This window comes from Lissotriton helveticus, chromosome 1_2, assembly GCF_964261635.1.
Source record: "Lissotriton helveticus chromosome 1_2, aLisHel1.1, whole genome shotgun sequence".
NCBI lineage: Eukaryota > Metazoa > Chordata > Amphibia > Caudata > Salamandridae > Lissotriton > Lissotriton helveticus.
In genome coordinates, this window is record NC_136058.1 from 377,011,494 (window position 1) to 377,023,993 (window position 12,500).

Consider the following 12,500-nt stretch of genomic DNA (forward strand, 5'->3'; position numbering starts at 1 on the left):
AGTCAGACGCGCTACCGTTGCGCCACAAGGTCCTTACACTTACAGCCTTCAAGCCAGATCAACAAATGCTGATGGCCTTTTGACTTATTTTCCCCTCCTCATATGCCTACAGTTGTATTACAGGGCTAGGCCTTATGTTTTCTATCCTAATTATGAAATTGACTGCAGGTGCAGAGAGAACGCAGAGGATTGAAATGTTCAGATAAAGGGTATTAAGCAGGAGAGAGCAGAGGTACGTATCTGTGTTTCATTAAAGTGTTTCATGCAGGCAAAAAGGATACTTCCCTGGGTGGGCTTGAACCACCAACCTTTCTGTTAACAACCGAACGCGCTAACCATTTGCACCACAGAGGTTAATAACTGGAGCACAGTTCCTGAGACTCAATATATATCTTGATAATTGTGTGCCTGCCTGGAGCTTGTGTTATATAATGCGTCTTTATGCCATACAGCATTTCTCATTTGCTTAGTGTCTTGTTATTGTTGGACGTAATGATGAATAGACTACTGTCTAATGGTCTTAGAGCCAGTATTACTACCGGTCCCAGTGTATGAGACACATACATGACTTTTCTGTTGCCTGCTTAGCATAGCTCCCTGCTCCTCTGTAGGTGTGCTACCAGCCAGTAAGGCGTGTGCCTTGCCCATCAGATGTGTTATGTTAGACTTGACTTCTCTGTGAGCAAAGTCTCCCTCCCATAGCAGGTGCTTTCTCTGAACTCTTGACTTGTAAGACTGCTGGGAAAGGCCCTCCCTAGCCCCTCACTCAGATAGATACATTTACCTTCAGAGCTCAGCTTTGGAGAAAGAGATTGGGGAGAGAGCAAATAGGGGAAGGCCCATGGTGCACACTTTATTTTACATAAAAGCTGGGGCTTGTGGGAGGACAGGGACAAGAGGGTTCTCAGGGAAAGAAATCCCAGGAGTATTGATGGCTAGGCCCTGAAACACAACAATCCCGGATTGGCAAGGCACAATATGCCTGTGCAACAGGCCTGACCCTAGGCTTCCGGAGTTCTTGGTCACAAAAGGCTCCAGTGATCTAAGCCCGACCAGGGCTGTGCCCGATCAGGGCTGTAGGCCGCGTTGGGAGCGCGTTAGGGACGCAGGGCGCAGAACTCTGCCCGTTTCACCCCAGCATTTAGGGGAGGACACAGAATCTGGGAAAGCCAGTGGGAAGGATTTTCCAGGAGGAGAGTTCAGTGAGATAATCTGAAACACAATAGTGCTGGTGATCTGGCGGGTGCATTCTGTGAACCACTTTTGTCGGGAGCAGCCTGCCATCATGCCCTGATAAACACAACTCTAGTCCCAAGCCAGTGACCTCAGCAAATGCAAAGACATTCATAGTTATAGTCTCCTGCATCTGATTCTTGCCATCTTCATGTGAAACGTTGGCGTTATCATGTCTGCTGCGCACACTTTGTTCATATGTGTACAATTTAAGTGTGTGCACCTGATCACTGTCTTGGGCAGAGCTCTGCCTGTGAACAACCCATGTGAAGCATTGGTGGTTCAGTGGTAGAATTCTCGCCTGCCACGCGGGAGGCCCGGGTTCGATTCCCTGCCAATGCAAGACTGCTTTCTTTTGACTTTGTTTTCGAAAGGAAATATATGACCTCAGTGGGGAATAAAATGGTAAGCAGTGACTCCGACGTGATTTGAACACGCAACCTTCTGATCTGGAGTCAGACGCGCTACCGTTGCGCCACGAGGTCCTTACACTTACAGCTTTTGGAGCCAGATCAACAAATGCTGTGGGCCTTTTGACTTATTTTCCCCTCCTCATATGCCTACAGTTGTATTACAGAGCTTGACCTTTTGTTTTCTATCCTAATTATGAAATTGACTGCAGGTGCCGAGAGAACGCAGAGAATTGAAATATTCAGGGAAAGGGTGTCCAGCAGGAGAGAGCAAAGGTATGTATCTGTTTTCCATTCAAGTGTTTCATGCAGGCAAAATAATACGTCCCTGGGTGGGCTTGAACCACCAACCTTTCGCTTAACAGCCGAACGTGCTAACCGATTGCGCCACAGAGACGAGTGACTACAGCATCTTTCCTTAGACTCAATATATATCTTGATATGTATGTGCCTGCAGCTTGTCTTATATAAGCCATCATCATGTGAAACTTTGGCGTTGTCATGTCTGCTGCGCACACTTTGTTCATATGTGTACAATTTAAGTGTGTGCACCTGATCACTGTCTTGGACAGAGCTATGCCTGTGAACTCCCCATGTGAAGCATTGGTGGTTCAGTGGTAGAATTCTCGCCTGCCACGCGGGAGGCACGCGTTCGATTCCCGGCCAATGCAAGGCTGCGTTCCTTTGACTTTGTTTTCGAAAGGAAATATATGAACTCAGTGGGGAATAAATGGTAAGCAGTGACCCCGACGTGATTTGACCACGCAACCTTCTGATCTGGAGTCAGACGCGCTACCGTTGCGCCACAAGGTCCTTACACTTACAGCCTTCAAGCCAGATCAACAAATGCTGATGGCCTTTTGACTTATTTTCCCCTCCTCATATGCCTACAGTTGTATTACAGGGCTAGGCCTTATGTTTTCTATCCTAATTATGAAATTGACTGCAGGTGCAGAGAGAACGCAGAGGATTGAAATGTTCAGATAAAGGGTATTAAGCAGGAGAGAGCAGAGGTACGTATCTGTGTTTCATTAAAGTGTTTCATGCAGGCAAAAAGGATACTTCCCTGGGTGGGCTTGAACCACCAACCTTTCTGTTAACAACCGAACGCGCTAACCATTTGCACCACAGAGGTTAATAACTGGAGCACAGTTCCTGAGACTCAATATATATCTTGATAATTGTGTGCCTGCCTGGAGCTTGTGTTATATAATGCGTCTTTATGCCATACAGCATTTCTCATTTGCTTAGTGTCTTGTTATTGTTGGACGTAATGATGAATAGACTACTGTCTAATGGTCTTAGAGCCAGTATTACTACCGGTCCCAGTGTATGAGACACATACATGACTTTTCTGTTGCCTGCTTAGCATAGCTCCCTGCTCCTCTGTAGGTGTGCTACCAGCCAGTAAGGCGTGTGCCTTGCCCATCAGATGTGTTATGTTAGACTTGACTTCTCTGTGAGCAAAGTCTCCCTCCCATAGCAGGTGCTTTCTCTGAACTCTTGACTTGTAAGACTGCTGGGAAAGGCCCTCCCTAGCCCCTCACTCAGATAGATACATTTACCTTCAGAGCTCAGCTTTGGAGAAAGAGATTGGGGAGAGAGCAAATAGGGGAAGGCCCATGGTGCACACTTTATTTTACATAAAAGCTGGGGCTTGTGGGAGGACAGGGACAAGAGGGTTCTCAGGGAAAGAAATCCCAGGAGTATTGATGGCTAGGCCCTGAAACACAACAATCCCGGATTGGCAAGGCACAATATGCCTGTGCAACAGGCCTGACCCTAGGCTTCCGGAGTTCTTGGTCACAAAAGGCTCCAGTGATCTAAGCCCGACCAGGGCTGTGCCCGATCAGGGCTGTAGGCCGCGTTGGGAGCGCGTTAGGGACGCAGGGCGCAGAACTCTGCCCGTTTCACCCCAGCATTTAGGGGAGGACACAGAATCTGGGAAAGCCAGTGGGAAGGATTTTCCAGGAGGAGAGTTCAGTGAGATAATCTGAAACACAATAGTGCTGGTGATCTGGCGGGTGCATTCTGTGAACCACTTTTGTCGGGAGCAGCCTGCCATCATGCCCTGATAAACACAACTCTAGTCCCAAGCCAGTGACCTCAGCAAATGCAAAGACATTCATAGTTATAGTCTCCTGCATCTGATTCTTGCCATCTTCATGTGAAACGTTGGCGTTATCATGTCTGCTGCGCACACTTTGTTCATATGTGTACAATTTAAGTGTGTGCACCTGATCACTGTCTTGGGCAGAGCTCTGCCTGTGAACAACCCATGTGAAGCATTGGTGGTTCAGTGGTAGAATTCTCGCCTGCCACGCGGGAGGCCCGGGTTCGATTCCCTGCCAATGCAAGACTGCTTTCTTTTGACTTTGTTTTCGAAAGGAAATATATGACCTCAGTGGGGAATAAAATGGTAAGCAGTGACTCCGACGTGATTTGAACACGCAACCTTCTGATCTGGAGTCAGACGCGCTACCGTTGCGCCACGAGGTCCTTACACTTACAGCTTTTGGAGCCAGATCAACAAATGCTGTGGGCCTTTTGACTTATTTTCCCCTCCTCATATGCCTACAGTTGTATTACAGAGCTTGACCTTTTGTTTTCTATCCTAATTATGAAATTGACTGCAGGTGCCGAGAGAACGCAGAGAATTGAAATATTCAGGGAAAGGGTGTCCAGCAGGAGAGAGCAAAGGTATGTATCTGTTTTCCATTCAAGTGTTTCATGCAGGCAAAATAATACGTCCCTGGGTGGGCTTGAACCACCAACCTTTCGCTTAACAGCCGAACGTGCTAACCGATTGCGCCACAGAGACGAGTGACTACAGCATCTTTCCTTAGACTCAATATATATCTTGATATGTATGTGCCTGCAGCTTGTCTTATATAAGCCATCATCATGTGAAACTTTGGCGTTGTCATGTCTGCTGCGCACACTTTGTTCATATGTGTACAATTTAAGTGTGTGCACCTGATCACTGTCTTGGACAGAGCTATGCCTGTGAACTCCCCATGTGAAGCATTGGTGGTTCAGTGGTAGAATTCTCGCCTGCCACGCGGGAGGCACGGGTTCGATTCCCGGCCAATGCAAGGCTGCGTTCCTTTGACTTTGTTTTCGAAAGGAAATATATGAACTCAGTGGGGAATAAATGGTAAGCAGTGACCCCGACGTGATTTGACCACGCAACCTTCTGATCTGGAGTCAGACGCGCTACCGTTGCGCCACAAGGTCCTTACACTTACAGCCTTCAAGCCAGATCAACAAATGCTGATGGCCTTTTGACTTATTTTCCCCTCCTCATATGCCTACAGTTGTATTACAGGGCTAGGCCTTTTGTTTTCTATCCTAATTATGAAATTGACTGCAGGTGCAGAGAGAACGCAGAGGATTGAAATGTTCAGATAAAGGGTATTAAGCAGGAGAGAGCAGAGGTACGTATCTGTGTTTCATTAAAGTGTTTCATGCAGGCAAAAAGGATACTTCCCTGGGTGGGCTTGAACCACCAACCTTTCTGTTAACAACCGAACGCGCTAACCATTTGCACCACAGAGGTTAATAACTGTAGGACAGTTCCTGAGACTCAATATATATCTTGATAATTGTGTGCCTGCCTGGAGCTTGTGTTATATAATGCGTCTTTATGCCATACAGCATTTCTCATTTGCTTAGTGTCTTGTTATTGTTGGACGTAATGATGAATAGACTACTGTCTAATGGTCTTAGAGCCAGTATTACTACCGGTCCCAGTGTATGAGACACATACATGACTTTTCTGTTGCCTGCTTAGCATAGCTCCCTGCTCCTCTGTAGGTGTGCTACCAGCCAGTAAGGCGTGTGCCTTGCCCATCAGATGTGTTATGTTAGACTTGACTTCTCTGTGAGCAAAGTCTCCCTCCCATAGCAGGTGCTTTCTCTGAACTCTTGACTTGTAAGACTGCTGGGAAAGGCCCTCCCTAGCCCCTCACTCAGATAGATACATTTACCTTCAGAGCTCAGCTTTGGAGAAAGAGATTGGGGAGAGAGCAAATAGGGGAAGGCCCATGGTGCACACTTTATTTTACATAAAAGCTGGGGCTTGTGGGAGGACAGGGACAAGAGGGTTCTCAGGGAAAGAAATCCCAGGAGTATTGATGGCTAGGCCCTGAAACACAACAATCCCGGATTGGCAAGGCACAATATGCCTGTGCAACAGGCCTGACCCTAGGCTTCCGGAGTTCTTGGTCACAAAAGGCTCCAGTGATCTAAGCCCGACCAGGGCTGTGCCCGACCAGGGCTGTAGGCCGCGTTGGGAGCGCGTTAGCGACGCAGGGCGCAGAACTCTGCCCGTTTCACCCCAGCATTTAGGGGAGGACACAGAATCTGGGAAAGCCAGTGGGAAGGATTTTCCAGGAGGAGAGTTCAGTGAGATAATCTGAAACACAATAGTGCTGGTGATCTGGCGGGTGCATTCTGTGAACCACTTTTGTCGGGAGCAGCCTGCCATCATGCCCTGATAAACACAACTCTAGTCCCAAGCCAGTGACCTCAGCAAATGCAAAGACATTCATAGTTATAGTCTCCTGCATCTGATTCTTGCCATCTTCATGTGAAACGTTGGCGTTATCATGTCTGCTGCGCACACTTTGTTCATATGTGTACAATTTAAGTGTGTGCACCTGATCACTGTCTTGGGCAGAGCTCTGCCTGTGAACAAACCATGTGAAGCATTGGTGGTTCAGTGGTAGAATTCTCGCCTGCCACGCGGGAGGCCCGGGTTCGATTCCCGGCCAATGCAAGACTGCTTTCTTTTGACTTTGTTTTCGAAAGGAAATATATGACCTCAGTGGGGAATAAAATGGTAAGCAGTGACCCCGACGTGATTTGAACACGCAACCTTCTGATCTGGAGTCAGACGCACTACCGTTGCGCCACGAGGTCCTTACACTTACAGCTTTCGGAGCCAGATCAACAAATGCTGTGGGCCTTTTGACTTATTTTCCCCTCCTCATATGCCTACAGTTGTATTACAGAGATTGACCTTTTGTTTTCTATCCTAATTATGAAATTGACTGCAGGTGCCGAGAGAACGCAGAGAATTGAAATATTCAGGGAAAGGGTGTCCAGCAGGAGAGAGCAAAGGTATGTATCTGTTTTCCATTCAAGTGTTTCATGCAGGCAAAATAATACGTCCCTGGGTGGGCTTGAACCACCAACCTTTCGGTTAACAGCCGAACGCGCTAACCGATTGCGCCACAGAGACGAGTGACTACAGCAGGGGTGCCCAAACCTGTCCTGGCGGGCCGTATCCATGCCAGATTTTTGGGATATCCCCATCTGGGGATCACGGTTCGATCCCCGGCACCGGCGGCAGATTAGCCCAGCACCAGGTGACTCTGGGAAATAGCTGGCGCCGCGGCTAGGGCGGCTGACTCCGGAATCTGGAGATTTTTTTATTTAAGGTTTTTGTAGAGCGCGTAGTAACCCTCGAGCATCCCAGAGATCAGGGTTCGATCCCCGGCACCGGCCGCAGATTAGCCCAGCACCACGTGACTCTGGGAAATAGCTGGCGCCGCGGCTAGGGAGGCTGACTCCGGAATCTGGAGATCACGGTTCGATCCCCGGCACCGGCGGCAGATTAGCCCAGCACCAGGTGACTCTGGGAAATAGCTGGCGCCGCGGCTAGGGCGGCTGACTCCGGAATCTGGAGATTTTTTTATTTAAGGTTTTTGTAGAGCGCGTAGTAACCCTCGAGCATCCCAGAGATCAGGGTTCGATCCCCGGCACCGGCGGCAGATTAGCCCAGCACCATGTGACTCTGGGCAATAGCTTGCTTAATCTTCCCAACGGCCCCTAGCGCCTAGAGACCCTTACGGGCGATTGTGCGCCTTACAAATGTGGATTATTATTATTATTATTATTATTATTTGGGCCGACTCCGATCCGGTTCGTAAAAGCACATCTGCCCGAATCTGTCGGACAACCACGTACGCCCGGGAGAGGACTGCCCGGGACCCGTGGAGCCCGTCCTGGTCACTCTGACCTGCCATCGGCCTGGAGAAGGGAGCGCCGGACGCCCGGGGGGAGGACTGCCCGGGACCCGTGGAGCCCGTCCTGGGCACTCTGACCTGCCGTCTGCCCGGGGAAGGGAGCCCCGGACGCCCGGGGGGAGGACTGCCCGGGACCCATGGAGCCCGTCCTGGGCACTCTGACCTGCCGACGGCCCGGGGAAGGGAGCCCCGGACGCCCGGGGGAGGACTGCCCGGGACCCGTGGAACTCGTCCTGGGCACTCTGACATGCCGCTGACCCGGGGAAGGGAACCCCGGACGCCCGGGAGCCGTGGAGCCCGTCCTGGGCACTCTGACAAGCCGTCGGACCGGGGAAGGGAGCCCCGGACGCCCGGGACCCGTGGAGCCTGTCCTGGGAACTCCGGCATGCTGTTGGCCCAGGGAAGGGAGTCCCAGATACCCGGGACCCGGGGAGCCCGTCATGGGCACTCTGACAAGCCGGTGTCCCGGGGAAGGGAGCCCCGGACGCCGGGGACTCGTGGAGCCCGTCCTGGGCACTCTGGCATGCCGTTGGCACGGGGAAGGGAGCCCCGGACGTCCGGGGCCCGTGGAGCCCATCCTGGGCACTCTGACAAGCCGTTGGCCCGGGGAAGGGAGAGCCGGACACCCAGCGGAGGAATGCCCGGGACCCATGGAGCCCGTCCTGGGCAATCTGACCTGCCGTCGGCCCGGAGAAGGGAGCGACGGACGCCCGGGGGGGAGGAATGCCCGGGACGCATGGAGCCCATCCTGGGCACTTTGACATGCCATCGGCCTTGAGACCCGGGGGACGACTGCCCGGGAAGCATGGAGCCCGACCTGGGCACTCGCTCATGCCGTTGGCCTGGAGACCCGGGGGACGACTGCCCGGGGCGCATGGAGCCCGACCTGGGCACTCGCTCATGCCGTTGGCCTGGAGACCCGGGGGACGACTGCCCGGGACGCATGGAGCCCGTCCTGGGCACTTTGACATGCCGTTGGCCTGGAGGAGGGAAGCCCCGGGTGTTGTTACCCAGGCATAGCCCATCTGGTCCCCCTGGCAGAGAACCACCAGCCTTGCAGGGGTGTCCGGGCATACCCTTACCCCTAGTAATCCGGAGGAAAATTACCCCCCTTTCTTGTAATCTGTGCACACGAGTTGACAGAGGGGACCCAAGGCGTAAAAGTACCCGACCTCCTGGAGCCCTCGCTGGGATCGGGGAGGCAAATGGCACCTCATAGGGACTTCCAGGGAGGTTTGGCCATCTGGTCGCCCTTTTGGATAGCATTGCGTGCGACCAGATGGCCGAGGGGAAAGGTGCAACCAGGTGGCCGGGAACGAAAGGACTCCCTGCTTCCCACCCCGAGCCTTCGTGGTAGGGCTGCTGCCTGCCCACGCCGGGCAGGGCTCGGGGACCCCGGCTGGGCCTCAGGCACGGTGAGGACCACCGGAGCTCCCAGGCCCGGACGCCCGGGACGACGACTGCCCGGGACGCATGGAGCCCGTCCTGGGCACTTTGACATGCCGTCGGCCTGGAGACCCGGGGGACGACTGCCTGGGACGCATGGAGCCCGTCCTGGACATTTTGACATGCCGTCGGCCTGGAGACCCGGGGGACGACTGCCCGGGACGCATGGAGCCCGTCCTGGGCACTTTGACATGCCGTCGGCCTGGAGACCCGGGGGACGACTGCCTGGGACGCATGGAGCCCGTCCTGGACATTTTGACATGCCGTTGGCCTGGAGACCCGGGGGACGACTGCCCGGGACGCATGGAGCCCGTCCTGGGCACTTTGACATGCCGTCGGCCTGGAGACCCGGGGGACGACTGCCCGGGACGCATGGAGCCCGTCCTGGACACTTTGACATGCCGTCGGCCCGGAGAAGGGAGCGCCGGACACCCAGGGAAGGACTGCCCGGGACCCATGGAGCCCGTCCTGGGCAATCTGACCTGCCGTCGGCCCAGGGAAGGGAGCGGCGGATGCCCGGGGGGAGGAATGCCCGGGACGCATGGAGCCCGTCCTGGGCACTTTGACATGCCGTCGGCCCGGAGACCCGTGGGACGACTGCCCGGGACGCATGGAGCCCAACCTGGGCACTTTGACATGCCGTCGGCCTGGAGACCCGGGGGACGACTGCCCGGGACGCATGGAGCCCGTCCTGGACATTTTGACATGCCGTCGGCCTGGAGACCCGGGGGACGACTGCCCGGGACGCATGGAGCCCGTCCTGGGCACTTTGACATGCCGTCGGCCCGGAGAAGGGAGCGCCGGACACCCAGGGGAGGACTGCCCGGGACCCATGGAGCCCGTCCTGGGCAATCTGACCTGCCGTCGGCCCGGAGAAGGGAGCGGCGGATGCCCGGGGGGACGACTGCCCGGGACGCATGGAGCCCGTCCTGGGCACTTTGACATGCCATCGGCCTGGAGACCCGGGGGACAACTGCCCGGGACGCATGGAGCCCAACCTGGGCACTTTGACATGCCGTCGGCCTGGAGACCCGGGGGACGACTGCCCGGGACGCATGGAGCACGTCCTGGACATTTTGACATGCCGTCAGCCTGGAGACCCGGGGGACGACTGCCCGGGACGCATGGAGCCCGTCCTGGGCACTTTGACATGCCGTCGGCCTGGAGACCCGGGGGACGACTGCCCGGGACGCATGGAGCCCGTCCTGGGCACTTTGACATGCCGTCGGCCTGGAGATCCGGGGGACGACTGCCCGGGATGCATGGAGCCCGTCCTGGGCACTTTGACATGCCGTCGGCCTGGAGACCCGGGGGACGACTGCCCGGGACGCATGGAGCCCGTCCTGGGCACTTTGACATGCCGTCGGCCTGGAGATCCGGGGGACGACTGCCCGGGACGCATGGAGCCCGTCCTGGGCACTTTGACATGCCATTGGCCTGGAGACCCGGGGGACGACTGCCCAAGAGCCATGGAGCCCGTCCTGGGCAATTTGACAAGCCGTTGGCCTGGAGGAAGGAAGCCCCGGGTGGCCTAGGGAGGTGTTACCGAGGCATAGCCCATCTGGTCCCCCTAGCAGAGAACCACCAGCCTTGGAGGGGTGTCCGGGCATACCCTGCCCCCTAGTAATCCGGAGGGAAATTACCTGACTTTCTTGCAATCTGTGCACACAAGGTGACAGAGGGGACCCAAGGCGCGAAAGTACCCGACCTCCTGGAGCCCTCGCTGGGATCCGGGAGGCGAATGGCACCTCATCATGACTTCCAGGGCGACCAGATGGCCGAGGCGAGAGGGGCGACCAGATGGCCGGGACCAAAAGGACGCCAATCTGCCTGCCCCGGAGCTGCAGGGCTCTGGGGCTGCAGGGTTCCGGGGGCTGCAGAGCTGCAGGTCTCTGGGGCTGCAGGGCTCCGGGGCTTCAGGCCTCCCCGGGCCCTGATGGACCCTCCGTCCCGGGTACCTCCGACCCCCGGCCGGCTTGCAGGACGGAGGGGGGATTCCCGCACCACTGGGCCCTGCCGGACGGGGCTCAAGCCCCGGGCCCGGTCCCCGGCCCCAGTCCCGGCTTTCCACACCCTATGCCGGGCCGGGGAGAGCCTCCCCTGGGCCCCCGGTGGACCCTCCGTCCCGGGCGCCCCGGACCCCCGGCCGGATTGCTGGACGGAGGGGTACCAGCACCCTCGGGGCCTGGCCAGATGGAGTTCAAGCCCCGGGTCCGGTCCCACCTTCCGAACCCTAGCCAGGCTGGGGAGAGCCTCCCCGGGAACCGGTGGAGCCCCGTCCCCAGCGCACGGACCCACTGGTGGCCTGCGGGACAGGGGGCTCCAGCACCCTCGGGGCCTGGCCAGATGGAATTCAAGCCCCGGGTCCGGTCCCACCTTCCGAACCCTAGCCAGGCTGGGGAGAGCCTCCCCGGGAACCGGTGGAGCCCCGTCCCCAGCGCACGGACCCACTGGTGGCCTGCGGGACAGGGGGCTCCAGCACCCTCGGGGCCTGGCCAGATGGAATTCAAGCCCCGGGTCCGGTCCCACCTTCCGAACCCTAGCCAGGCTGGGGAGAGCCTCCCCGGGAACCGGTGGAGCCCCGTCCCCAGCGCACGGACCCACTGGTGGCCTGCGGGACAGGGGGCTCCAGCACCCTCGGGGCCTGGCCAGATGGAGTTCAAGCCCCGGGTCCGGTCCCACCTTCCGAACCCTAGCCAGGCTGGGGAGAGCCTCCCCGGGCCCCGGTGGACCCTACGTCCCGGGCACCCCGGATCCCCGGCCGGATTGCAGGACGGAGGGGTACCAGCACCCTCGGGGCCTGGCCAGATGGAGTTCAAGCCCCGGGTCCGGTCCCACCTTCCGAACCCTAGCCAGGCTGGGGAGAGCCTCCCCGGGCCCCGGTGGAGCCCCGTCCCCAGCGCCCGGACCCTCTGGTGGCCTGCGGGACAGGGGGCTCCAGCACCCTCGGGGCCTGGCCAGATGGAGTTCAAGCCCCGGGCCCGGTCCCACCTTCTGAACCCTAGCCAGGCTGGGGAGAGCCTCCCCGGGCCCCGGTGGAGCCCCGTCCCCAGTGCCCGGACCCTCTGGTGGCCGGCGGGACGGGGAGCTCGCGCACCACCGGGCCCCGCCGGCCGAGCTCAAGCCCAGGGCCCGGTCCCACCTTCCGAACCCTAGCCAGGCTGGGGAGAGCCTCCCCGGGCCCCGGTGGAGCCCCGTCCCCAGCGCCCGGACCCTCTGGTGGCCGGCGGGACGGGGAGCTCGCGCACCCCGGGGCCAGCCGGCCGGAGCTCAAGCCCCGGGCCCGGTCCCACCTTCCGAAACCTAGCCAGGCTGGGGAGAGCCTCCCCGGGCCCCGGTGGAGCCCCGTCCCCAGCACCCGGACCCTCTGGAGGCCTGC

At 57.2% G+C, this 12,500-nt stretch overlaps 10 non-coding genes across 10 annotated transcripts in view; 1 reads left to right on the forward strand and 9 right to left on the reverse strand.

Annotated features, from left to right (window-relative positions):
• Nucleotides 1-32, reverse strand: part of TRNAW-CCA (transfer RNA tryptophan (anticodon CCA)) — a 72-nt gene extending 40 nt beyond the window's left edge. Inside the window, exon 1 of the tRNA in view lies at nt 1-32. This exon is cut by the window's left edge and continues 40 nt beyond it. This is a non-coding gene — a tRNA (tRNA-Trp).
• Nucleotides 33-1,646: 1,614 nt separating this feature from the next.
• Nucleotides 1,647-1,718, reverse strand: TRNAW-CCA (transfer RNA tryptophan (anticodon CCA)). Its single transcript has one exon. It is a non-coding gene; the product is annotated as a tRNA-Trp (tRNA).
• A 248-nt stretch (nt 1,719-1,966) lies between these two features.
• Nucleotides 1,967-2,040, reverse strand: TRNAN-GUU (transfer RNA asparagine (anticodon GUU)). Its single transcript has one exon. It is a non-coding gene; the product is annotated as a tRNA-Asn (tRNA).
• A 344-nt stretch (nt 2,041-2,384) lies between these two features.
• TRNAW-CCA (transfer RNA tryptophan (anticodon CCA)) lies at nt 2,385-2,456 on the reverse strand. Its single transcript has one exon. It is a non-coding gene; the product is annotated as a tRNA-Trp (tRNA).
• A 1,614-nt stretch (nt 2,457-4,070) lies between these two features.
• On the reverse strand, nt 4,071-4,142 carry TRNAW-CCA (transfer RNA tryptophan (anticodon CCA)). The gene has a single exon. It is a non-coding gene; the product is annotated as a tRNA-Trp (tRNA).
• Nucleotides 4,143-4,390: 248 nt separating this feature from the next.
• Nucleotides 4,391-4,464, reverse strand: TRNAN-GUU (transfer RNA asparagine (anticodon GUU)). Its single transcript has one exon. It is a non-coding gene; the product is annotated as a tRNA-Asn (tRNA).
• Nucleotides 4,465-4,808: 344 nt separating this feature from the next.
• TRNAW-CCA (transfer RNA tryptophan (anticodon CCA)) lies at nt 4,809-4,880 on the reverse strand. The gene has a single exon. It is a non-coding gene; the product is annotated as a tRNA-Trp (tRNA).
• A 1,472-nt stretch (nt 4,881-6,352) lies between these two features.
• Nucleotides 6,353-6,423, forward strand: TRNAG-GCC (transfer RNA glycine (anticodon GCC)). The gene has a single exon. It is a non-coding gene; the product is annotated as a tRNA-Gly (tRNA).
• A 71-nt stretch (nt 6,424-6,494) lies between these two features.
• Nucleotides 6,495-6,566, reverse strand: TRNAW-CCA (transfer RNA tryptophan (anticodon CCA)). Its single transcript has one exon. It is a non-coding gene; the product is annotated as a tRNA-Trp (tRNA).
• Nucleotides 6,567-6,814: 248 nt separating this feature from the next.
• TRNAN-GUU (transfer RNA asparagine (anticodon GUU)) lies at nt 6,815-6,888 on the reverse strand. The gene has a single exon. It is a non-coding gene; the product is annotated as a tRNA-Asn (tRNA).
• Nucleotides 6,889-12,500: the final 5,612 nt, after the last annotated feature.